Source organism: Scyliorhinus canicula, chromosome 1 (genome assembly GCF_902713615.1).
Source record: "Scyliorhinus canicula chromosome 1, sScyCan1.1, whole genome shotgun sequence".
NCBI classification, from domain to species: Eukaryota; Metazoa; Chordata; class Chondrichthyes; order Carcharhiniformes; family Scyliorhinidae; genus Scyliorhinus; species Scyliorhinus canicula.
Window position 1 is genome coordinate 251,823,494 of NC_052146.1, and position 24,677 is coordinate 251,848,170.

General features: G+C 47.1%; 1 long non-coding RNA gene across 1 annotated transcript; it reads right to left on the reverse strand.

Moving 5' to 3' along the window:
- Positions 1-3,074: 3,074 nt before the first annotated feature.
- LOC119973415 lies at positions 3,075-24,677 on the reverse strand. Its single transcript, XR_005462308.1, has 3 exons — positions 24,537-24,677; positions 5,798-6,080; positions 3,075-4,170 (listed from the first exon to the last, which is right to left on the reverse strand). It is a non-coding gene; the product is annotated as an uncharacterized LOC119973415 (long non-coding RNA).

A 24,677-nucleotide genomic window follows, 5' to 3' on the forward strand; every position in this document is an offset into this window, starting at 1 on the left:
AAAGATTGCATTCATCACCTCCTGGATTCAGTTATGTGTGGAGGTTTGCATAATCCTGCTGAGCTCACCTGTGGAGCACTGGAAGCAGCCACTGGAGTAAAAATTGAGCGCTATGTAATTTTCAGCAACACTGGCAGTGGATGTCCTCCCAAGTCACGGTGACATTGAATTCTGCAGCAGGTGACAGATGTGACCAACCAGTTCCCTGGACATGCCTAGTCTTCGGCAACACTGGTTCTCAGACATCTGCAGATTTGTTAGGCACCATCTGTAGACCCTGTGTCTAGCAAGGCACCTCCAAGCAACACTCTCTGGGATTCATCCTCTGTGTTTGGTTCTACTTTGCCTTTGGTGAGCCAGGAGCCTCCATCGTCATCTTCTACTTCTCTCTTGCCTGTGAGCAAAAAGAATGACAGCGGAGGTCACCTGGTTCATGCTTTGTTTGTTCTCAGTAAGAAGTCTTACAACACAAGGTTAAAGTCCAACATGTTTGTTTCAAACACTAGCTTTCGGAGCACTGCTCCATCCTTAGGTGTGAATCACGACTGGCCTCAAAAGGCTTGCAGCTGACGAGCATCCCTCCGAGGCAAGTTCCGAGGTGAGTGCAGCACTCTTAGAGCAGCTCCGCCTATTAAGGGGGAACACAAGTTCAGCCATTTTGCCCAGGACCAGGCAAGCCAGGATGCATGACTGATGGGCTTTGCAGAAATTTCTGGCTTTCCTCAGGTGCAGGGTGCCACCGACTGTACTCACATGCCACTCTGATCTCCGGGCCATTAAGGAGCAGTGCTCCGAAAGCTAGTGTTTGAAACAAACATGTTGGACTTTAACCTGTAAGACTTCTTACTGTGCTCACCCCAGTCCAACGCCGGCATTTCCACATCATCGTTTGTTCTCCTCACTGCAGTATCAAAGAGAGAGACTTGACGGTTAACAATTGACTCCTCAGGACCACTCTTCGCCTATTCAGCATCTGAAGCTGCCTCTCCAAGCCCACTGACTCATGTACTGGCAACCATATTGATGCCCAGTTCTTAATTCGCATTCTGCTTTGACAAGACCCCTCATCGCCCTTGCCCCACACCACATGACCCAATCGTCACAGAGGAAGACTCAGGTGCATACATTGTCTAAAGTTTCACTCTAAGACATGCAGTAAACCTGGTCTATGGGGAACACTTGGCAATAGCACCTCAGCACACAGCTAAGGATTAGGAGCGTTCTCCCTGGGCAGTGTGCCATTTTCAACTCTTTAAGGGTTACATTTGCTTGCCCAGTTGGCTAATACCAGGCAGCGGATGGCAGTCAGCGTTTTTTGGAAATCAGTGTGCCAAAGGTTAAATGCTGAGCAGCAATTAGCGGCACTCACACACATAGGTAGTGCTAGAGTGGGCATAACCATATGACTAATTTAACTCCAGAAATGTCAATTGAGTTACAGTTGCATAGTCTCAGCTTCAATCGGATACGGAACACTGACATGTCTTTCCTTTAGCCTTGCCCTTGTCAACATCCCACCTCAAGAAGCGCCCTCCCAAGATTTGGGTGGACCTGTCAGTCCATGATGACTTCCCATCTACCCGCTATACTGCCCCAGGCTTCTATTCCCTCTGTGAGGCCCTTTGAAGAATCGTGTGGCCCAGCAGCAGAATGGTTCCCAAGGATTAGCTTTTCACACTGTGACAGTCTTCTCCCTGGTTCTTCCCTGAGTCAGCCCCCGGTTTCTCCCAGCTAGGTCCCCGGTACCCTTGGGCACCCCCTACCCTGGAGACTTCTGCTCCCACAGGTGCCATTGAGTTTTCTTCGCCTCCCCCCCATCCTGGCACATACTATGGAGTCTTCTCCCCCCACTACCACTACCTTGGAGTTTTACCCCTCCCCCAACCCACCAGTTCCATGGAGTCTTCCCCCCTCCACACCCTGCAGTATTCTACTCCCCCTCCCCCCCCCCCCCCCCCCAGTACCTTGGAGTCTTTGTCCTGTACCCTTACAGTGTACCCCGGTTCCTTTTGATCCATACTTGCTCCCAGCAATGCTCTGTGCTGCCAGCAGTGTTCTGCAAAATCAGGACTCCTGAGGCAACCACTGGAATGAAGCTCGAGAATTGTTTTTCACTTCTCCATCATCCAACTGCTGTTTGTAGTCTTGTGATCCTTCTAATTGAGTGAAATAGCTGACTGAAATCTCACTGGCATTGAAAGTTTCTCACTTCATCTTCCCTTCTGTCAGATCTGGCACTTCGTCTGTGTTCAATCATGCCTCTTGTTCTGTTGTCTCTTATAAAAACTCCGCCTATTGCACCTGGCATGACAACCTGCTTTATCTCTGGACCTATCCTTTTTAGATCCAATATTAAATCTGCCAAGAGCAAGTTCACTGAAAAGAAGAATTGACTAGTATCTTTCTGAACCTTCAGAAATTGTTCCTTCTGGTCCCTTGCCAGAATTATCTATCATGACTTCTATGAATCATCCTTTCTACCTCTCTATGTAGAATTGGAAGCAGCCCAAAGAAATGGCTGGCCTTTTTTGCTCACTTCACAAATTTAATTGCAATGGTCTTGGCAAAAAAACCTTCCTCACTTTTTCCATTCTGCTCCACCAAATATGCAGGATATAAGTTTTGTGTCCACATCTGATGAATCCCCTGCTCTGAACTCCATGATGTTTGATTCTGACGGAAGATACCTCAAGAAAGGTACCTGCAGAAATACTTCTTCCCTTTGCCTTATGATGCCATAGCTCATCCTCAGGCACATTTTCCATTCGCTAAGAGAGTGCATGCTGCTTTGTTTTCTCTTCCACTCTGTTCCTTTTTTGTATCGATGGCTTTCTCCACCTATCATTAGATCCAATCTGTTCTTCCACTAATAATTCCACCTATATTAATTTCCTTCTGATTATCGACCCTCAGTATATAGGGGACTGGTCCAGCTTAGTTGGCTATACAGCTGGTTTGTGATGCAGATCAAGGCCAACAGCGCGCGTTCAATTCCCGTACAGGCTGAGGTTATTCATGAAGGCCCACCTTCTCAACCTTGCCCCTCGCCTGAGGTGTGGTGATCCTCAGGTTAAATCACCAGCAGTCAGCTCTCTCCCTCAAAGGAGAAAGCAGCCTATGGTCATCTGGGACTATGGCGACTTTGCTTTACTTTTACATACAACCTCCATTCCTCTTTAGTGCAGTAGGTAAATTAATTTAGATTTCCTCTGTTCTTTGAGTGAAAATGCGGTTTCTTTCAATTCATCATTCACTCATAATTGTAAATAGCAACTAGCATTTCTTGCTTTTTGGGGTCCTAATCGTCCTCATTCATTGATACGGTTGGTTTTACCTTCTCCTCTGGCTTCATGGAACTCTGCTAATCCTTTCATTGCTTAAACTGTGCTTTCAAAAAAGCTCATTTTTCTTTTACTTTTAATACAAATTCTCTCCTCAGCAGGTTTTAACTCTGTAAACCTCACATTGGTTTAAGACTTGAATGTTGCTCCTGCATTTGGAGCGATACTTCACACCTCCCTAACAATCCTGGGCAACACTAATGAAAACATCATTGGCATATCTGTACTACCCATGTCCTTTCTCCTATCAAGCTTCAATTTCACACTGACCACATGAAAAGTGTTTCCTCAAACAGGTCTAGGAGCTAAGGGTTTGTGTGTGTGTATATGTAGCCACCTTTTAACGTGAAAGGTCAATTTAAAAATAGCCAGCAGTCAGGCTTTATTCTTAAACAGATAAAGGTTAGTTTGTTACAAAATTACTGCTGGAAGTTAATCAATTAAAAGTGTTAAAGTTATGAACAAAATGCAGATACAAAGATTAAATACAGATAAGGGTAAAAGATACTTATAAACATGAAATTCAGCTCAGTCCTTTAAGATCGTAACAGTGCCGTAGCTTGCAGTGGAAATGTTGGTCGTCTGGAGTGAAGGGCTGTCTTAAGCAGCTGCAACGGCTTTTGTAGTTGATTAATTAATGTTTGCCTTTTCAGGTGGAATCAACAGGTAGAACAGCTTTAAGGAGCCAGTCGATGTTTCTTTTCTTTATTGGTTCTGCCAGCACAATATTTGAAGACTGCCTGGACTCTTTGTTCAGCATAATAGTGGCGATGTATGGACTTCCAAGGTCTTCAGCGTTCTCGACACACAATGGCTGATATCAGCCAGCCTTTATACAGTTCAAAACACAAAAAGGGTTGATATGTTAATTTAGGTGAGTGGGGCGGCATGTGGCGCAGTGGTTAGCACTGGGACAGCAGCGCTGAGGATGTGGGTTCGAATCCCGGCCCTGGGGCCCTACCCGTGTGGAGTTTGCACATTCTCCCCATGTCTGCGTGTGTTTCACCCCCACAACCCAAAGATGTGCAGGTTAGGTGGATTGGCCATGCTAAATTGACTCTTAATTAGAAAAAAAATAATTGGGTACTCTAAATTTTTTTTAAAAATTAGGTGAGTTATTGCTCCACATGAGTTAATTAAGTTGCAATCATAGAGCCATAGAGTTTTTACAGCATGGCCTTGGGTCCATCATGTCCGCGTCGGCCATCAAGCACCCATTTACTCTAAACCCATTTTCCAGCACTTGGCCCATAGCCTTGTCAGCTATGGCATTTCAAGTGCTTATCTAAATACTTCTTAAATGTTGTGACGGTTCCCGCCCCTAACACCATTTCAGGCAGTGAGTTCCAGATTCCCACCACTCTCTGGGTGGAAAAGTTTTTCCTCAAATCTCTTATAAACGTCCTGCCCATTAATTTAAATCTATGGCCCTGTTTATTGGTCCTTCTGCTAAAGAGAAAAGTTCCTTCCTATCCACCCTATTTACGCCCCTCATAATTTTATACACCTCAATCAGATCCTCCCTCAGCCTTCTCTGCTCCAAGCAAAACAATACCAACATGGAAAATAATCCCAGTCTTTTGCATATTAATATCAATATTCTGTCAATATCAAAGGTGTCCTGAGCTTTCAGGCCTTTGGAAGATTTAATTGTGTTGTCAAAGACATCCTTGAAATATTATAGATTTTCTTGGTAAATAATTGAGATAGCACATGCTCAACAATGCTCAACCAATCATCTTTGGAAACAGCTGCCTTCTGTAACTTCCTTCTTGACAGGACTTCTAAAATTTAAGGGATGTGATTCAGCGACCCCACTATGCCCAGCGCAGATCAGGGCGTAACGGGTAATTCATGCGAGAGTCCCAAATTGGGCTCCGCACTGGGTGCCGGGCCGATAGCAAGTCACCTGACTCACTCCATCCAGCGCCCAGTGAGGACAAGGTCCAGATCTGCATAGTTAAATGAGCCTAATGGCTGGATTCACCTGCCGTCACAGTCTCTTGACCTGCTTCTGGATTTCCTTGGTCAATTCTATGGGCTCCGGCTTAGCCACTTCAACCTTCACTGCCTGGAAGGTTTCAACTGTCTGCAACTTTACGGACCCCTAATGCTGAAATTGTTTCGTTTTCTGAACTTCTCTGGACTATTTTTGAGTTTTGTGGAGTAACATCTTACAACTCGAATGGACATTTCTTGGCAGCAGGTCAATCCCTTGACTTGGCAAACTTAAGATGATACCCATCATTACCAATCTGGTAATGTGTTCACTCTTAAGTGAATGTTCACTCATGGTACCTTCTCTATTGAGTCATTCGACTATCACATGATAATCTGAAGATAAAGGTTAGTTTATTACAAAACTACAGCTGAAAGCTACTTGAGGAAACGTGATAAATTTATAAACTAAAATCAGATACAAAGATTAAATACAGATAAGAATAAAATATACTTACAAACTTGAACTTCAGTTCAGTCCTTTAAGATATCATTGCAGCCTTTTGTAGCTTGGATTTGAAGTGTTGGTTGGCTGGAGTGAAAGGCTGTGTTCAGCAGCTGCAATGGCTTCTGTAATCAATTATTGTGTTAGCCTTTTCCGGTGGAATCAGCAGGTACAACCGCTTCCGGGAGCGGGCCAACATTTTTTTTACTGGCTCTGCCAGCACAACAGGTGAAGACTACCTGGATTCCTTTTTCAGCAGAACACTGATGGTTTCTGGACAACTTCCTCTGTGACCCCTGGTGGCAGAAAGAGACCCAGTTCTCACATGGTGTTCTCAGTTAGTTCAGCTAGGAGGTTGTCAGGAATTGATTTCCGAAGGTCTTCAGGAATTTGCACACAATGGCTGATCTCAACCAGACCTTATGCAGCTCAAAGCTCAATAATGGCTGATAAGTTAATTTAGGTGAGTCATTTTGAGGCAATGTCCAAAGTGGTGGGGATGAGAGTGGAGCCGTGCCTGAAAGTGGCTGTCTTTGGGGTTTCAGACCAGCCAGATCTATTCCTGGGGAGGAGGGCGGACGCCCTTGCGTTTGCCTCCCTGACCGCCTGCCGTAGAATCCTGTTCGGCCGGCGGTCAGCAGCACCACCCAGGGGGAGAAGAGAGAGGAGACAGGGAACAATAGAGGGGAACCAGAGAGGTGGGGGAAGCAAGGGATTGATAACCGGAAGGAGGGCAGGGGAAAGATAACAAACTTGGCAAATACAGGAACAGAGAGCAAGGAAAATAGGGGCGAAAGACAGGACGAATGGCCGAAGCGGAGGTGAACGCGAGACGACAACGGCAGCGAAAACCATCCGGGAGAAGCAAGTAACAACACCAACACCAGGCCCATTCGCGTATTGCCCTCTCTGTATTGGATATAACCAAAGTAATTGTATCTCCGGCACCCAAATATATAGGTACCACCCCAGTTTCGCCCCCCGCCACGAACAGGTGCCTACTTATGTGTTAAAAATAATATTGCCAATTGTCCAGAGTTGCTGTTGTTGAGCTAGTGCATAATACCCTACCAGTTTTTCTTGTGTGTTTTCTTTTCTTCTCCTATATATATATATATATATATATATATATTATTCTGTGTACATAACTGTAACTATACTTTGCTCAAAAACCCAATAAATGAAATGAAAATTGCTTATTGTCACAAGTAGGCTTCAAATGAAGTTACTGTGAAAAGCCCCTAGTCGCCACATTCCGGCACCTGTTCGGGGAGGCTGGTACAGGAATTGAACCTGTGCTGCTGGCCTGCCTTGGTCTGCTTTAAAAGCCAGCTCTTTAGCCCTGTGCTAAACCAGCCCCTAAAAAACATTCATTAAAAAAATTTAAGCTCCACAAAACCAATGATTTAATTAAATTGCACTCTTTTGAGGAAGTCTTATTGTTGATTTCAAAGGTGTCCTGAGTTCACACACCTTTGGAAGGCTCAATTGTGTTTTTCAAGGCTTTCTTATATTGTTAAAGATTCTCTTGGTGTCTGATTCTGAGATAACATGGGTTCAATAATGTTTAAACAATCATCTGTGCAGACAGCTGTCTGCTGTGTCGCCCATCATAAAACAACTTTTCCATTTTAACTTAAAGATTTTTTAAAGTAGGTATGTACTTCTAGATTCATTGATGTTTACAGCACAGAAAGAGGTCATTCAGCTCGTGTCCACGCCAGTCAACAACGATGTGACTGCACTAATCCCATTTGCCAGCACTTGGCCCATAGCCCTGCACGTTACGGCAGCACAAATTCATAAGTTCATAAGATATAGGAGCAGAATTAGGCCATTTGGCCCATTGAGTCTGCTCCGCCATTCTATGATGGTTGATATGTTCCTCATCTTTTACCTACAATGCTACAGACCAAGAGCTGGATTGGAAAATCAGCCAGAGCATCTCCTCCCTCGAACACATGACCGAGGAGCAGAAATAGATAATTAGCCACCCGAGCGCAAACACCTTCAATATGATCATAGCTGATCCCATCATGGCCTCAACTTCACTGTTCTGCCTGTTCTCCATAACCCTTCAACCTACTGCCAATTAAAAATCAAACTCCCCCTTAAATTTACTCACTGTCCCTGCATCCACCGCAATCTGGGATAGTGAATTCAACAGATTCACAACCCTTTGGGAGAAATAGTTTCTCCTCAAATCTGTTTTAAATTTGCTACCTCTTATTCTAAGATTATGACTCTCGTTTTAGAATGCCCCTCAAGTGGAAGCATTTGCTCCACGTCTACTTTATCCATACCTTTTAGCAACTTGTATACCTCAATTTGATCTCCCTCATTCTTCTAAACTGTAGAGTGTATAAGCCTAAACTGCTCAGTCTCTCCTCAAACGACAAACCCCTCATCTCGGGAATCAATCCAGTGAACCTCCTCTGAACTGTCTCCAATGCCACTACATCGTTCCTCAAACAATGGGACCAAAACTGTGCACATTACGCCAGGTGCAGTCTTACTAATGCCTTGTATAGTTGCAACAATACTTCCTTACCTTTATACTAAATTCCTTTTGCTATAAATGCCAACATTCCATTTGCTTTCCTTACTATCTGCTGCACCTGCATGCTCGTTTTCTGTGACTCATGCACGAGGACACCCAGATACCTCTGTATCGGAGCACCCCGAAGTCTCTCCCCATTTAGATAATAAGTTCCCTTTCCAATTTTTTGACCAAAATGCATGACCACACTTACCCACGTTAAACTCCATCTGCCTCATTTTGGCCCACTCTCCTAACCTATCTATATCCATTTGTAAGGTTCTTATTTCCTCATTGCAACTTACTGTCCCAACTACCTTTGTGTCATCTGCGAATTTGGCTATAGATCCTTCTATCCCGTATCCAAGTTGTTCATGTAAATTGCAAATAGCTGGGGCCCAAGACCGAACCCTGTGGCACCCCACTAGTTACATCCAGAAAAAGACCAATTTATCCCAACTCTCTGTCGGGATAAATTAATATTTAAATACTCCTTAAATGTTGTGATTCACCCATCCTTTCAGGCAGTGGGTTCCAGACTCCCACCATCCTCTGGGTGAAAAAGGTTTCTCCTCACCTCCCCTCTTAATCTTCTACCTCTTACCTTAAATCTATGCCACCTGGCTATTGACCCTTCTACTAATGGAAAAAGTGTCTTCTCATCCACCTTATCTGTGCCCTCATAATCTTATATGCCTCTACCAGGTCCCCTCTTAACCTTCGCTGCTACAAGAAAAACAGCCCCGGCCAGTCCAATCTTTCCTCAATCTTTCCAATCTTTCTTCAAAGCTCAGACCCTCCAACACAGGCAGCAAACTGCGAATCGGTCGACCGATTGCATATCTGGCGCTGCCGGTTAAGTGAGATTTCGGATCACCCAGAATGTCTGTGCTCCACAGGCCGTCAACAGAATGACCGTCTGGCACTCGTTCTCTGTGATGTAGTTGGCCAGAAGAAGGAACAAATTCTATCTGCATTCTGGTTCCAGCCTTCAACACCAACGTCAAATACATTTAATCACCCAAGCACAGACATGGCGAACCAAGTAAATCCAAACCTGGGTCCAGAAAACTGGCTGGGTGGCTCAGCTGAGTAGGCCGCAGCAAGCCAGTTTACTCCTTGTTGCCAGTTTAATAAGGACACGAGGAGTCCACACCGAGTAAAATAAAGTATTGGATTCCTCACTGCTCAGTGCCTTAAGTGGCCTTACCTTTATAAAGATGGAGAAGCTTGTACTCTGCAAGGAACTCGCTAATCATTCCCACCCCATAGGCCACGTGTGGGCAATTGCAGAGAGATTCACTGATGTGAACTTTTGTGGAAATATGAAATGATTACTATCCTATGACACCCCAAATGACTGATGTGATCATTGGATCAATGGACAATAAATTTCAAAATTAAGATTTTCCTGGTTGCCGGAAAATAAATCAGTGATTAACTGTTGGAACTCTTTAAGTTCCTTTAAGTCGACCATTTCAAAAACTCTTCCTTCAGTTACAAGTTCTGGGAATTAGAAATTCTCATTGTGCCAGACTTGATCTAACGGAGTCAATGAGGCATGGGTAAATTGGTAAAAATGTGAATACCGACTGACCCTGACGGATCGTGAAAATGCCAACTTTCAGTTTAACTGTGGCAGATTTGGAAGCATCTGAATGGCTTTCTCTGGCGGGCTGGGTCACCAATTTAAATATGTTAATGAGATGTGTACCTCTGGTTCTGGTAGTCATTTAAATGTAATGGCTGTGGGTCAACTTGCCAAAGTTCAGGAAACCCAACAGCTAAAGGGAGTTGGGAGCAGCCATATCCAGCAGATATTTGGTTTTCCAACAGAGCTTGTCATCTGTTAGGAACTGGAGTGCTTGCCCAGTTTTTCAAACAGTCTGCCGCAATCAGCAAATACCCTGTGACCTCTCCTTCCTTTCCAACCTCACTGTTGTCCCCCAGTGCCCCCTCCATGATTCCTGCCCGTCTCAGTTGCCAGTGATCATAGCCAGCTGTACCCAGCTGATGTTTAGTATCACAGGCCTTCTTGCCCGAAGGCCAACCAGCATTTTAATTTGGCTGGCTGCTGGGTGGTAAACAAGATTAAAAATTTCTAATGAGGTCTTTCAAGGGAAATTAGTGATAGTATTAGATTCAAAGAAGTGGCATACAAATTAGCAAGAAAAAGCAAAGAACTGGGGATTGGAAACAGTTTAAAATTCAGCAAAGGCAGATCAAGGAATTGATTAAGGAAGGGAAAATACAATTTGAATGCAAACTAGCAGGGAACATAAAAACAGATTGTAAAGGTTTCTCCAGATATGTAAAGAGAAAAAGATTGATTAAAACTAATGTAGGCCCCTTGCAGTCAGAAACAGGGGAATTCGTAACAGGGAACGAAGAAATGGCTGAGGAACTAAATTCATACTTTGTTTCTGTCTTCACAAAGGAAGCCATGAATAAGTAACAGAAGATCTGAGAAACACAAGTTTCAGTGAGGAGCTGAAGGAAATTAGTATCAGTAAAGAAATGGTTTTGGGGGAAATTAATGAAATTGAAGGTGGACAAATCTCCAGGGCCTGATAATCTTCATCCCAGAGTACTTAAGGAAGTGGTGCTAGAAATAGAAGATCCATTGGTGGTCATTTTCCAAAATTCTTTGGACCTGGAATGGTTCCTTCAAATTGAAGGGTAGCGAATGTAATTCCGCTAGTCGAAAAGGGAGGTTGAGAGAAAACAACAAACTATAGACCAGTGAGCCTAACATCGATAGTAGGGAAGTTGCTAGTGTCCATTATCAAGGATTTCATAGCACAACATTTAGAAAGCAGTGATGTAATCAGACAAATCTATGAGAATTCTTAGAGGATGTAACTAATAGAGTTGACCAGGGAGAACAGGTGAAGGTGGTTGATTTAAACTTTCAGAAGGCTTTCCACAACGTCTCACATAGCAGATTAATATGTAAAGTTAAAATGCTTGAAATTACGGATAGTGTCTTGAGATGGATAGAAAGCTGGTTAGCAGACAGGAAGCAAAAGGTTGGAATAAATGGGTCTTTTTCTGATTGGCAGCAGAGACTAGTGGCGTACCGCAGGGATCTGTGCCAGGACCCCAAATGTTTACATTATATATTAATGATTTAAATGAGGGAACTAAATGTATTATCTCCAAATGTGCAGATGCTATAAAGTTGGGTGAGCTGTGGCGAGGATGCAGAGATGCTGCAGCGGGATTTAGACAGGTTGAGTAAGTGGACACATGCATGGCAGATGCAGTATAATGTGGATAAATTTGAGGTTCTCCGCTTCGGTAGCAAAAATTGGAAGGCAGATTATTATTTGAATGGGTGTAAATTGAGAGAGGTGAATACTCAGCAAGAACTTGTTCTCATCGTGCATCAGTTGCTGAAATTAACCGCGCAGATATAGCAGGCAGTAAATAAGGAAAATAATATATTGGCCTTCATAGCAAGAGGATTTGAGTATAGGAATAGTGATGTTTTACTGCAATCAAATAGGGCATTGGTGAGGCCACACCTGGCAGTTTTGGTGCCCTTATCTGAGGCAAGGATGTTCTTGCTGTAGAGGGAGAGCAGTGAAAAATTACCAGTGATTCCTGGGATGGCGGGACTGTCATATGAGGCGAGCCTAAATCGGTTAGGATTATATTCATTGGAGTTTAGAAGAATGAGAGGGGATCGCATAGAAACTTACACAATTCTGACAGGATTAGACAGGGTAGATTCAGAAAGAATGCTCCCGATGGTGGGTGAGTCCAGAACTAGGGTTCATAGTTTGAGGCTAAGGGGTAAACCTTTTAGGACTGAGGTGAAGAGACATTTCTTCACAAGAGAGTGGTGAACCTGTGGAATTCGCTACTACAGAAAGTAGTTGAGGTGTAATTTCAAGAAGGAATTAGATATAGCTCTTGGGGTGAAAGGGATCAAGGGATATGGGGGAAAGGTGGGATCAGGGTATTGAACTGAATGATCAGCCATGATCATAATGAATGGCGGTGCAGGCTTGAAGGGCCGAATGGCCTCCTCCTGCTTCTGTTTTCTCTGCGTTTCTATAATATTGTTCGTGTATGATTTCGGAACGATATTGTCATGGATATGAATACATGTGAATCCAGAATGCTGCATCACTCATTACTGTACTAAATTTCATAGAATTTACAGTGCAGAAGGAGGCCATTCGGCCCATCGAGTCTGCACTGGCTCTTGGAAAGAGCACCCTACCCAATCCCCTACCTCCACCCTATCCCCATAACCCAGAAAACCCACCTAACACTAAGGGGCAATTTGGACCCTGAGGGCAATTTATCATGGCCAATCCATGTAACCTGCACATCTTTGGACATACGTGGGTTTGACTGGGGTGATCATTGCTCGGCGCAACATCGAGGGCCGAAGGGCCTGTTCTGTGCTGTACTGTTCTATGAGTCTGCATCGACCCACTTAAGCCCTCACTTCAACCCTATCCCCGCAACCCAATAACCCTCCTAACCTCTTTTTTGGACACGAAGGGCAATTTAGCATGACCAATCCACCTTACCTGCACAACTTTGGACTGTGCGAGGAAACCGGAGCACCCGGAGGAAACCCACGCACACACGGGGAGAACGTGCAGACTCCACACAGACAGTGACCCAGCGGGGAATCGAACCTGGGACCCTGGCGCTGTGAAGCATTTGTGATATCCACAATGCTACCGTGCTGCCCATTCAGTGTATTAAACAACAATGTATCACTCTGAAGCACAAGGCTAGATGTGAGAAATACATTTGATTTCAAACTTCGGTGAGACAAAAGGCATAACAGTGAGCAAGCCTGATTGTTGCTCCGGTCTTGCTACATGCTGTGTCATTAGCTGAAAGGTGGAACTGATCATTGAGCAATCATCAGCAAAGTTCCTAATTCTGACCTTTTAATGGAAGGAAGGTCATTGATGAAGCAGCTGAAGATGTTGGGCCCAGGACATTGCCCTGAGGAACTGCTGCAGCGATATCCTGGGACTGAGTATATTGACCTCCAATGACCACAATAAATTTCCTTTGTGCTGCTTATGACTGCAGCCGGTGGAGAGTTTACACCGTGATTTCCACTGACTTCAATTTTACTCAGTCCTCTGTCAAATGCTGCTTTGATGTCATTTCCACCTCACCTCTGGAATTCAGCTCTTTGTTCCATGCTTGTGTAATGTTCTTTGATTGGGCTGATGTGGAATCTCGATATTGCCGTGTGAACAAAGAACATTCGACTTTGTTTTATAAACAAAGCTATTTATTACTAACACTACATTAACGAATAACTAAAATGTCTAAGCTGAATACAGTTGGAAATAAATGTCTAACACTAACTTACACTAAGATACAACAGAATTACTTTAAGATGTGATTGCTATCAACTCCTTACAAACACCTTCTGAAGGACCACATGGTGCATCCAGGGCCCGGGACTCCGTACTCACCCCACCTGCTGGTTGGATGCTAGAACTGCAACAGTAAAACATATGATTTATAATCTACATGCAAATCATAGAGTTTACAGTGATGATGAACTCTTCATATTATATACAGATGATAGTCTGCCTATCATCACAGTTTGAACTCAGCCTGTAATGAGGTTTGGGAGCGAGTGATCCTGAGCCCCCTCTTGCCGGTAGTTGCTTAATCGTCTGTCACCATTCACAACCCCTGCATCATTTTGAAATCCTCTAATCAATGCCATTGTGGACAGATGCCAAAGGCCTGAATCGTAGGCCCAACACAGAATTCGACACTCTAAATTAAACCACAGCCAGGCCTGTTGGGAATTTGGACAGACCAAAGTTTGAGTACATTGGCCAGAGACAGGGAAATCTTGGAAAGTCTGGACTTGTCCTGCAAGCTGGGATCCGAGATAATTGGCTCTATCCAACTAACGACAATTGTTGTGTATTCCCCAGATTTGGACAGACTTTCTGGCACCTCGGATTCCTGCCATTATCTTTTGTGGAATAGGATTACGTGCTGACAATGCACCTGAAGATGGACACCTGGGAGGGTTCTTGGCCTCGGAATTGGTAACTCTACTGAGTGTTGTGATCCCCGCCCAGTGACCTCATTAGCTCAAGGACAGAAAATCTCTGGAAAGGACACCTGTAGGCCATTCCCAGTGAAGACTTGACACGACCTCCAGTGAAGGAGACTACAGCCAAGACTCAGCGGCAACCCAGAGAAGGGTGGAAGAGGGCGAAAACATTCACTTTAGAAGATGAGGACCCTAAGACAGCAGAAGCTCAGAGAACTGGGAAGCTCAAAGAATTTGGGCAGCACGGTAGCATTGTGGATAGCACAATTGCTTCACAGCTCCAGGGTCCCAGGTTCGATTCCGGCTTGGGCCACTGTCTGTGCGGAGTCTGCACATCCTCCCCGTGTGTGCATGGGTTTCCTCCGGGTGCTCCGGTTTCCTCTCACAGTCCAACGGTATGCAGGTTAGGTGGATTGGCCATGATAAATTGCCCTTAGTGTCCAAAATTGCCCTTAGTGTTGGGTTGGGTTATGGGGATAGGGTGGAGGTGTTGAGCTTGGGTAGGGTGCTCTTTCCAAGAGCCGGTGCAGACTCGATGGGCCGAATGGCCTCCTTCTGCATTGTAAATTCTATGAACTGGACCCGTGGTTCGATCGAGTTGATTGGCATGGGTACTATTAGAATCTTGGGCAAATGACGTTAAGATAATTTGGGGATAGCAACTGTTTGCTAACATTTCTTGAACTTGTGAATAAATTTGGGTTGAACCGCGAACCTGTTTCTGTCTTTTGTTCTGGTAAGTAAGGGCACCTGGGTAAATGTTTTAATAATAAATTGGTTGAAGTGTTTGATAATTTCCAGACAACACCATTCAGCTGATAATATTGAAATTGTGCTGCAATGGAGTAAATGCTTTCAGTTGGTAATTAAACACAGCTATCCCCAACTGGGGAAAGATTAGGGAGTCATTGCAAGAGTATTTAAACCAGTTCACCCTGCCGCGACTGATGGGCACTGCAGGAGTTGAGGTGCATTATTGACTCCCAGAGCAACACCTTACTTTGATTTATTAAGTTTCCTGTAAGGAACAGCATGGTGATGCAGTGGTTAGCACTGTTGCATCACGGCGCCGAGTTCCCAGGTTCGATCTCGGCTCTGGGTCCCTGTCTGTGTGGAGTTTCCAAATTGGCCCCGTGTTTGTGTGGGTTTCGCCCCCACAACCCAAAGATGTGCGGGCCAGGTGGATTGGCCACATTAAACTAACCCTTAATTGGAAAAAATGAATTGGATACTCTAAATGTTTTATTTTTAAGTTTCCTATAAGATTTTGTTTTTAGTTATAATGTTCCTTTAATGGATTGTCACCTTTGTTTAACTTTGTTTAATTTGCTCAATTCATTTGAATTTGGTTAATTTATTACTCAAATTAGTATAAACGGGTTCACTCTGGGTGCCTGTGAGGAATTGGGAGAGTCTGTGACTTTATTTTACTGTCTTGGAAATAAACCTGTTTTAATGTGGGCAAGCTTCAGACTTGTTTTTCCTCAACGTACAACTAATAGAACTAACATAGTAGCAGAGGATGAACATTAAGCTTTGATGATTTGTTACTGAATAAGATGTTTTTTCACTCTGCTCTGAGAGAAAAAGAAGCAGATTTCTGCTGAAAGACGTAATTACAGAATGGCGGAAGGATGATGCAAAATCGGCACGTCCTCCCCCTGTGTGCGTGGGTTTCCTCCGGGTGTTCCGGTTTCCTCCCACAGTCCAAAGATGTGCGGGTTAGGTGGATTGGCCATGCTAAATTGCCCGTAGTGTCCTAATAAAAGTAAGGTTAAGGGGGGGGGTTGTTGGGTTACGGGTATAGGGTGGATACGTGGGTTTGAGTAGGGTGATCATGGCTCGGCGCAACATTGAGGGCCGAAGGGCCTGTTCTGTGCTGTACTGTTCTATGTTCTATGTTCTACTTTGATATCCACCAGTCTCTTTTCAGGGACTGAATCTTATCAGCAATGGAAAACTGAAGTTGAAATGTGGACATAGATTACTTTGTTACTCCAAAAGAAGCAAGCAAGACGGGGCTGGTTTAGCTCACTCGGCTAAATCACTGGCTTTTAAAGCAGACCAAGGCAGGCCAGCAGTACGGTTCAATTCCCGTACCAGCCTCTCCGAATAGGCGCTGGAATGTGGCGACTAGGGGCTTTTCACAGTAACTTCATTGAAGCCTACTTGTGACAATAAGCGATTTTAATTTCATTTCATTTTTCAATGACTTGAGCTTGTCAATACCAGCAAAAATAGTATCAGAATTGGATGTCGTTGACTTGGACACCGAAGGGGGATTGACTCTTCAATATAGTTTTTGGATAAGTTTTACAAAAAAGATGATGTATTGGAAACTTACGAAGAATGGTCAAGCTTTGATAGATTTAAGAAAACAGAATATCAGTCCATGGACTTTGATAAATGGTATAAGAGACTGAAAAAGCCTTGAACTCCTGGAGTCTATTATGGCATTTAAGTTATTAAGTTTCGATTGACTTTCCCCTCAGTGCAGCAAGAGGTCAGAACACCACTTTTAAATGGTTTCCCGGTCACTTGAGCCCCTGACGCGATCCCTGAACCCACCCACACCCTCTCCACCCCCCCCCCCCCTCCCCCCCCCCCCCCCCCCCCCCCCCCAGCCCCAACTCATTATAAGGACATCCCTGGTCCCTCCTGCACCTCCCCCCTCCCAACACCCGTGCAGGGCATACCCCGGTGCGATCACCGCTGCACGACAAATGCCAACTTGGCACCTTGTCACCAAGACTGGCATCCTGGTGACCTCTATCCCATTGATTCTGCCTGCCCAGGCCAACACCCTATAGTGAACCCTTGGAGGGGAGAGTGGGAGTAAGGTTGGTAGGATGGAGGGACGGGGAGGTGCAGTTAAAGGAGGAGGTACAGGGGCAGTGCAGTGAAGGGAGGAGGGACAGGGGAGGATGTGAGCAATTATGGGGAAGGGGGGCATCATTTAGAATGGGGCCCAGGGCGTTGGGGAGAGTATGGACAGGTGGGACAGGGTGGCGGTGCTGCCTGTGGCAAAGCACTCTAGTAGGCAAATATTGAGGCAATGAGGTTATATCATGTGCGGTGGTCCTGGACCACCTGTCAGGTGGCCTGTCATGCCAGCCCAAGATCCAGGACCAGTTCTTCATACCCATCCTCCTCATTCTCCTTGTCAGATGAGGCCTGGCATTCTTCCTCCTTCTCCTCCAGCATGTCCTCATCTGCTGAGCGATGTTGTGCAGGATGCAGCAGGCCAGCACGATGTTGGAAACCCTCCTGGGGCTATATCGGAGCGCCCCACCAGTGTGGTCCAGGCATTGGAAGTGCGATCAGAAGCATCTTGAGGATGCTGATGCTGATTCTGATATACCACTCAATTATGCTCCTGGTTACTGCCTAGGCGTGGTTTCAATGGTTCTCCGCCTTGGCCTAGGGCCTCCAGTCAGGCATCATTGGCCAAAACCTCAGTGGGTATGGATTGTAACCCAAGAGTCAATCTCTCACCGAGGGAGCACCTCAAAGGTGCCTGAAATCAGTGAGTGCGCGAGGATGTATGTGCCATGCACACTGCCTGAGTATCTGGTACAGATGATCATGATGTGCAGCTGGTGGTCACACACCTACTGCAGGTTCAGAGAGTGGAAGCTCTTCTGATTGATGAAGGGCACCCCCTGATGAGCCAGTGCTCATAACGAGATATGTGTGCCAAAGATCATCCCCGGACCTGGGGCATGCCAATGATGGCAGCACATTCTGCTGCCCGAGCATCCTAGTGAACTTGTTTCAGATTGACATTTATGTAGTTTGCTGCCATTGCACATAGGGCATCCATCACAGCGCGGATGCACATTTGTGCGAATGTCTGAGAGATCCCAGACAGGTCCCACTTGATACTTGGAAAGACCCAGAGGCATTAATGTTCAGGGCAACTGTCACTGTTTTGTTATGCTCTTGACGTGGCATAAGATGCTTCCTTGATGTGCACTCTGATAAAGGAAGGTTCAGACTTGGAGATAGCTTTAACATATTTATTAAACTGTTCACAATTCTCCTACTTGGATTCGACTCTCCTGTTAATCCTGCTATAGCTACTCAGACTGACGAACCAGTCTGCTACAATCCACATGGTGGGTGTGATGTGTTTCAAATCAACCCTGTCTACCCACTGAGTGTCTCCACTGGAAAGTGGAAGATCATGTGTGCTGTGTCCTTTTATATGGGTTGGTGTAATACCCTCCTGTGATGAATGGTATCGGTATAACTGCTGTAACTGTACCTTGCCTTTAATACATTGGCCCTTTAAGACCGGGTTTGGAACCCTGGGGGACTCCGCCTCTGGCTCCGCCCCCAGGAAACTGTATATAAGATGATGCTTACTGGGCAGCAAGCTGTGAGCACACTTCTTGGCAGCTGTCCGGTTCCCTGGTAATTAAAGCCTTTGAATGACCAATCTTCTCTCCTGAGTCGTAATTGAGGGTATCTCAATTTAATTACCAGAACACATCAAGATGGACAGCGCTCTAAAGCCGGAGAAACTCAACCTAGATGCTCGGTCGCCGGAGGCCCCAGAAATTTTTTAATATTGGCTCCGGTGTTTTGAGGCCTATCTAAATTCTTCAGAGACTGAAGTCGACAGCACTCGCAAGCTGAGCTTACTACATGCCCGGGTGGGCCACCGACTCTCCTCCATGATCGAGAACGCTACGACATACGAAACTGCGGTCGAAATACTAAAGAAATGCTTCGTAAAGCCGATTAACGAGGTGCACGCCAGACATTTGCTCTCGACCTGCAGCCAGCGCTCCGGGGAAACTCTAGACGAATACGTGGAGAGACTCACTGCGCTCGTGAGGAACTGCAATCATAAAGAAGTGACGGCAGAAGTCCACATGAACTTAGATATTCGTGATGCTTTCGTGTCCGGTATCAGGTCCTCGTACATCCGGCAGCGGCTCCTAGAAGACGGGGCAAAGGACCTCCAAGGCACGGTAACACTCGCCTCTTCTCTAGAAACGGCCCACCATAACCGCCGTACATACTCCGCGGACCTTGCGAACCCCTCCCGATCCCCTCCAGACTTGGCCACGCTACAGGCCTGCGCCGCGCGGTAATCCGCTCACTCCAGGAGCTCCCCATGCTATTTCTGTGGGAAAGGCCAGCACCCACGTCAGCGTTGCCCAGCCCGCTCCACGATCTGGAACGACTGCGGGAAGAAGGGGCACTTCGCAAAAGTCTGCCTGGCTGGGCCCAAAGGCCGCAAACAAAAGTCTTACCGGGCCCAGAAATCAAGCTCCCGGCCTCACAGGCCCCACAATGCGGCTGATCGGCGGCCGGACACGCCTACTTCCGACACGTCATCGACCTCGTGCGAGTCCTGGGGCGGCCATCTTGGTGGCGGCCATCTTCGAATCGTGACACGTGCGACCGACGGCGGTGGCCATTTTGTGACTCCCGGCGGCCATATTGTGAGTCCGACTCAACCGAGAGCTCTAACTACCCGCAACTGGTATTGATCACACTTGATCAATCGCGGCCGAAGCACCTGCTGAACTCAATGATGCGGGTACAAATCAACGGCAACGATACTCCCTGCCTATTCGACTCCGGGAGCACGGGGAGCTTTATTCATCCGGACACGGTAAGGCGCTGCTCTCTGCGCACCCACCCCGCCTCCCAAACTATCGCCCTTGCTTTGGGGTCCCATTCGGTCCAAATCACGGGGTATTGTGTCACGGACCTCGCGATTCAAGGCGCTGAATACACCTGCTTTAAACTTTAAATCCTCCCTCACCTCTGCGCCCCCCCTGCTGCTCGGTCTGGACTTTCAGTGGAGCCACCGGAGCCTGACACTGAAGTTCGGCGGACCCCTGCCCCCACACACGGTATGCAGCCTGGCGACACTCAAAGTTGCGCCACCCCCCTCTTCGCGAACCTCATTCCCGACTGTAAGCCCGTCGCCACCAGGAGTCGCCGGTACAGTGCCCAAGACATGACTTTTATCAAGTCAGAGGTTCAGCGGCTACTAAAAGAGGGGGTCATAGAGGCCAGCAACAGCCCTTGGAGGGCTCAAGTATTGGTAGTTCGCTCCGGGGAAAAGCAACGAATGGTAGTGGATTATAGCCAGACCATAAACCACTATACGCAACTCGATGCGTACCCACTTCCCCGCATAGTGGAAATGGTGAATCAAATCGCCCAGTATCGGGTATTCTCCACGGTCGACCTAAAATCGGCCTATCATCAACTCCCTATCCGCCCAGAGGACCGCCCCTACATGGCTTTCGAAGCAGCCGGTCGGCTGTTTCACTCTCTCAGGGTCCCTTTTGGTGTCACAAACGGAGTCTCCGTTTTCCAAAGGGTGATGGATCAAATGGTGGACCAGTACGGCTTATGGGCCACCTTCCCGTACTTGTACAACGTCACCATCTGCGGCCATGACCAGCAGCACCACAATGCAAACCTGAGGAAGTTCCTCCAGACTGCCTGGGCCCTCAACCTCACATATGACAAAGAGAAAGGCGTGTTCCACACAACCCGGCTAGCCATCCTCGGCTACGTCGTGGAAAACGGGGTCCTAGGCCCGGACTCCGACCGCATGCATCCCCTTAAGGAACTCCCCCTCCCACATAGCCTCAAGGCACTCAAATGGTGCTTGGGGCTTTTCTCCTATTACGCCCAGTGGGTCCCCAGATATGCGGACAAAGCCCGACCACTCATTAAGACCACGCTTTTTCCCCTGATGGCTGAGGCCCAGTTGGATTTCAGCCGTATCAAGGCCGACATCATCAAGGCTGCCATGCATGCGGTGGACGAAACCATTCCCTTCCAGGTAGAAAATGACACATCAGACGTCGCCCTGGCTGCTACCCTCAACCAGGCGGGCAGACCAGTAGCGTTCTTCTCCCGAACCCTCACCGCCTCGGAAATTCGGCACTCTGCAGTCGAGAAGGAGGCACAAGCCATAGTGGAGGCCGTGCGGCACTGGAGGCACTGGAGGCACTACCTAGCCAATAGGAGGTTCACCCTCGTCACCGACCAACGGTCGGTTGCCTTTAAGTTCGATAACGCACAACGGGGCAAAATAAAGAATGACAAGATTCTGAGGTGGAGGATAGAGCTCTCCACCTATATGTATGATATTAAATATCGCCCGGGGAAACTCAACGATTCCCCGGATGCCCTGTCCCGCGGCACGTGCGCCAACGCGCAAAAATACCGCCTGAGAGCCATCCACGATGACCTCTGCCACCCGGGGGTCACCCTGCTTGCCCACTTCATCAAGTCCCGCACCCTACCCTACTCCACAGAGGAGGTCAAGGCCATGACCAAGGCATAGCAGATCTGTGCGGACTGCAAACCGCACTTCTATCGACCAGACAGGGCCCGCCTGATAAAGGTCTCTGGGCCCTTTGAGCGACTAAGTGTGGACTTCAAAGGGCCCCTCCCGTCCACCAACCGCAACACCTATTTCCTCACCATCATTGATGAGTTCTCCCGCTTCCCTTTTGCTGTCCCCTGCCCCGATATGACCTTGGCCTCCGTAATCAAGGCACTGCACAGCATCTTCACACTGTTTGGTTCCCCGTTTATATCCACAGCGACCGGGGTACATTGTTCATGAGCGATGAGCTGCATCGATATCTGCTCAGCAAGGGCATCGCCTCGAGCAGGACGACGAGCTATAACCCGCGGAGAAACGGGCAGCTGGAGAGGGAGAACACGACAGTTTGAAAGGCTGTCCTTCTAGCCCTACGGTCAAGGAGTCTCCCAATCGCCCGCTGGCAGGAGGTCCTACCCGATGCCCTACATTCCATTAGGCCGCTCCTCTGTACGGCCATGAACGAGACCCCTCACAATCGTTTGTTTGTCTTCCCCAGGAAGTTCACCTCTGGGGTCTCGCTTCCACGTTGGCTGACAACTCCGGGACCAGTTCTACTCCGGAGACACGTGAGGAGCCATAAAACAGATCCCATAGTCGAGAGGGTCCAATTGCTACACGCAAACCCTCAATACGCCTACATCGAGCAGCCCAACGGCAGGCAGGACACCGTCTCCCTGCGAGACCTGGCACCCACTGGCTCTCCCACCGACCCTGCTGGCTTCCCCAGCAACCCCCCCCCTCCTACCGACGCTCTCCTCCCCGCACCAACTGCCGGCCCCGACAGCTCCCCCCCCCCCCCCCCCCCCCCCCCCCCCCACTCCAAAGCGGGCAAAGGCACAGTCAACCGTGCTCCGGATATACCACCACCGAAACCGACCGTATCTACGGCACCACCACCGAAGCAGAGAAGGTCAGTACGGACGGTCAGACCACCCAAAAGACTGAACTTCATAGATCATAAAATTTACAATGCAGAAGGAGGCCATTCGGCCCATCGAGTCTGCACCGGCTCCTGGAAAGAGTATCCTACCCAAGGTTAACACCTCCACTCTATCCCCATAACCCAGTAACCCCACCCAACACTAAGGGCACTTTTGGACACTAAGGGCAATTTATCATGGCCAATCCACATAACCTGCACATCTTTGGACTGTGGGAGGAAACCGGAGCACCCGGAGGAAACCCACGCACACACGGGGAGGATGTGCAGACTCCGCACAGACAGTGACCCAAGCCGGAATCGAACCTGGGACCCTGGAGCTGTGAAGCGATTGTGCTATCCACAATGCTACCGTGCTACCCCTAACTTATAACTCCACTTCACCCCCGACGACATATATGGTTTTTTTTAAACAGGGGGTGAATGTGATGAATGGTATCGGTATAACTGCTGTGACTGTACCTTGCCTTTAATACATTGGCCCTTTAAGACCGGGCTTGGAACCCTGGGGGACTCCACCTCTGGCTCTGCCCCCAGGAAACTGTATATAAGGTGATGCTTACTGGGCAGCATGCTGTGAGCACACTTCTCGGCAGCTGTCCGGTTCTCTGGCAATTAAAGCCTTTGAATTACCAATCTTCTCTCCTGAGTCGTAATTGAGGGTATCTCACCTCCTGTGGTAGTGTCACCTCTGTGTGTGTCGTGACTGCCCATTGGTCATGTCCTGTCTTACTGGCCTATTGGTTGAATGCCTGTGTGTCATGTCTCTGGTGCTCCCTCTAGTGTCTATCTAGTCGAAGTGTATTTACATTAACCCCTTGTGTATTTACAGTGATGCATATTACCACAGTCACATTGCCAGCCACCAAGAGCAGGCATCCTCCACAGTGCCAGGTGTGCCACACTCTGGCACATGGTTTCCCTGGTTAGCCGAATCTTTGGCAGCACACGTGGTCCAGCAACTCCTCGAAGGACAGGCGGCGACGGTACACACGTGGCCTGATGCTGTGCCTTCTTCGCACCTCCTCCTCGGCCTCTTGGATGGCCGGCACTCGAGTCTCACCAGCTGACCCCTGATATTCTGGGGCAAGCTTCTTTTGTGCAGGGTCCTCCCTGAGCAGGCCCTGTGCCTCAAGCCTCTGTGCATCCATAATGGCAGCTGAAGCCAGGTAGATAGTGAGCAGAGAGATCTGGCCGTTCAGTTCCACCCATCACTGAAAGCGGCAACACAGGTGAATAAGGCAGTCAATAAGCCATACCACAGGCTTGCCTTCATTGGTTAGGGCATTGAGTATAGTGGCTGTTTTGTGTTCATACTGTTTGCTCAATTTCTCATTCTCTTTTTCTCTGGCTCCAATTTGGGTTGAATTTTCTCAAGCTTTTTCATCATTTATTTCATTTATAATCCATTGCTTTTACTCACAAACATCTGCTGCCAGCCTATTATATTTTGTGGTTGCCAGAAGTTCAAAGTAATCATATTTTTAGACACGGATCCTGGAGCTTTCATCAAATGTATTTTTCACAAATCATCATATGCTGTGGAATGATACCTTATGGCTTTGGTATACTGAACGCCGTGCCATTGAGAGTGATGTGGCATTCTGGATACACATATTCATGACAATATAGTTCCTAAATCATATAGGAATAATAGTATAATATAACAGAAAGATTCATGCCACACAAGTGCCAGTCATCCCCTGCTCCCGTTGACATCTAATAGCATTAACCTTGCTGAATCAATGTCCTGGGGATCACTACTAGACTTTACCATATAAATACTGCTAATAAAAGTGTAGCTCAGAGGCTGGGAATTCTGCAGAAAGCAACTCACCTGCTGGCTCCCTGAAGCTTCTCCATATCCACAAAGCACATTTCAGGAGGGTCTTTTAGATTTGTTCATGGGATGTGGCCATCACTGGCAACGCCAGCATTTATTGACCATCCCTAATTGCCCTTGGGAAGATGGCGGTAT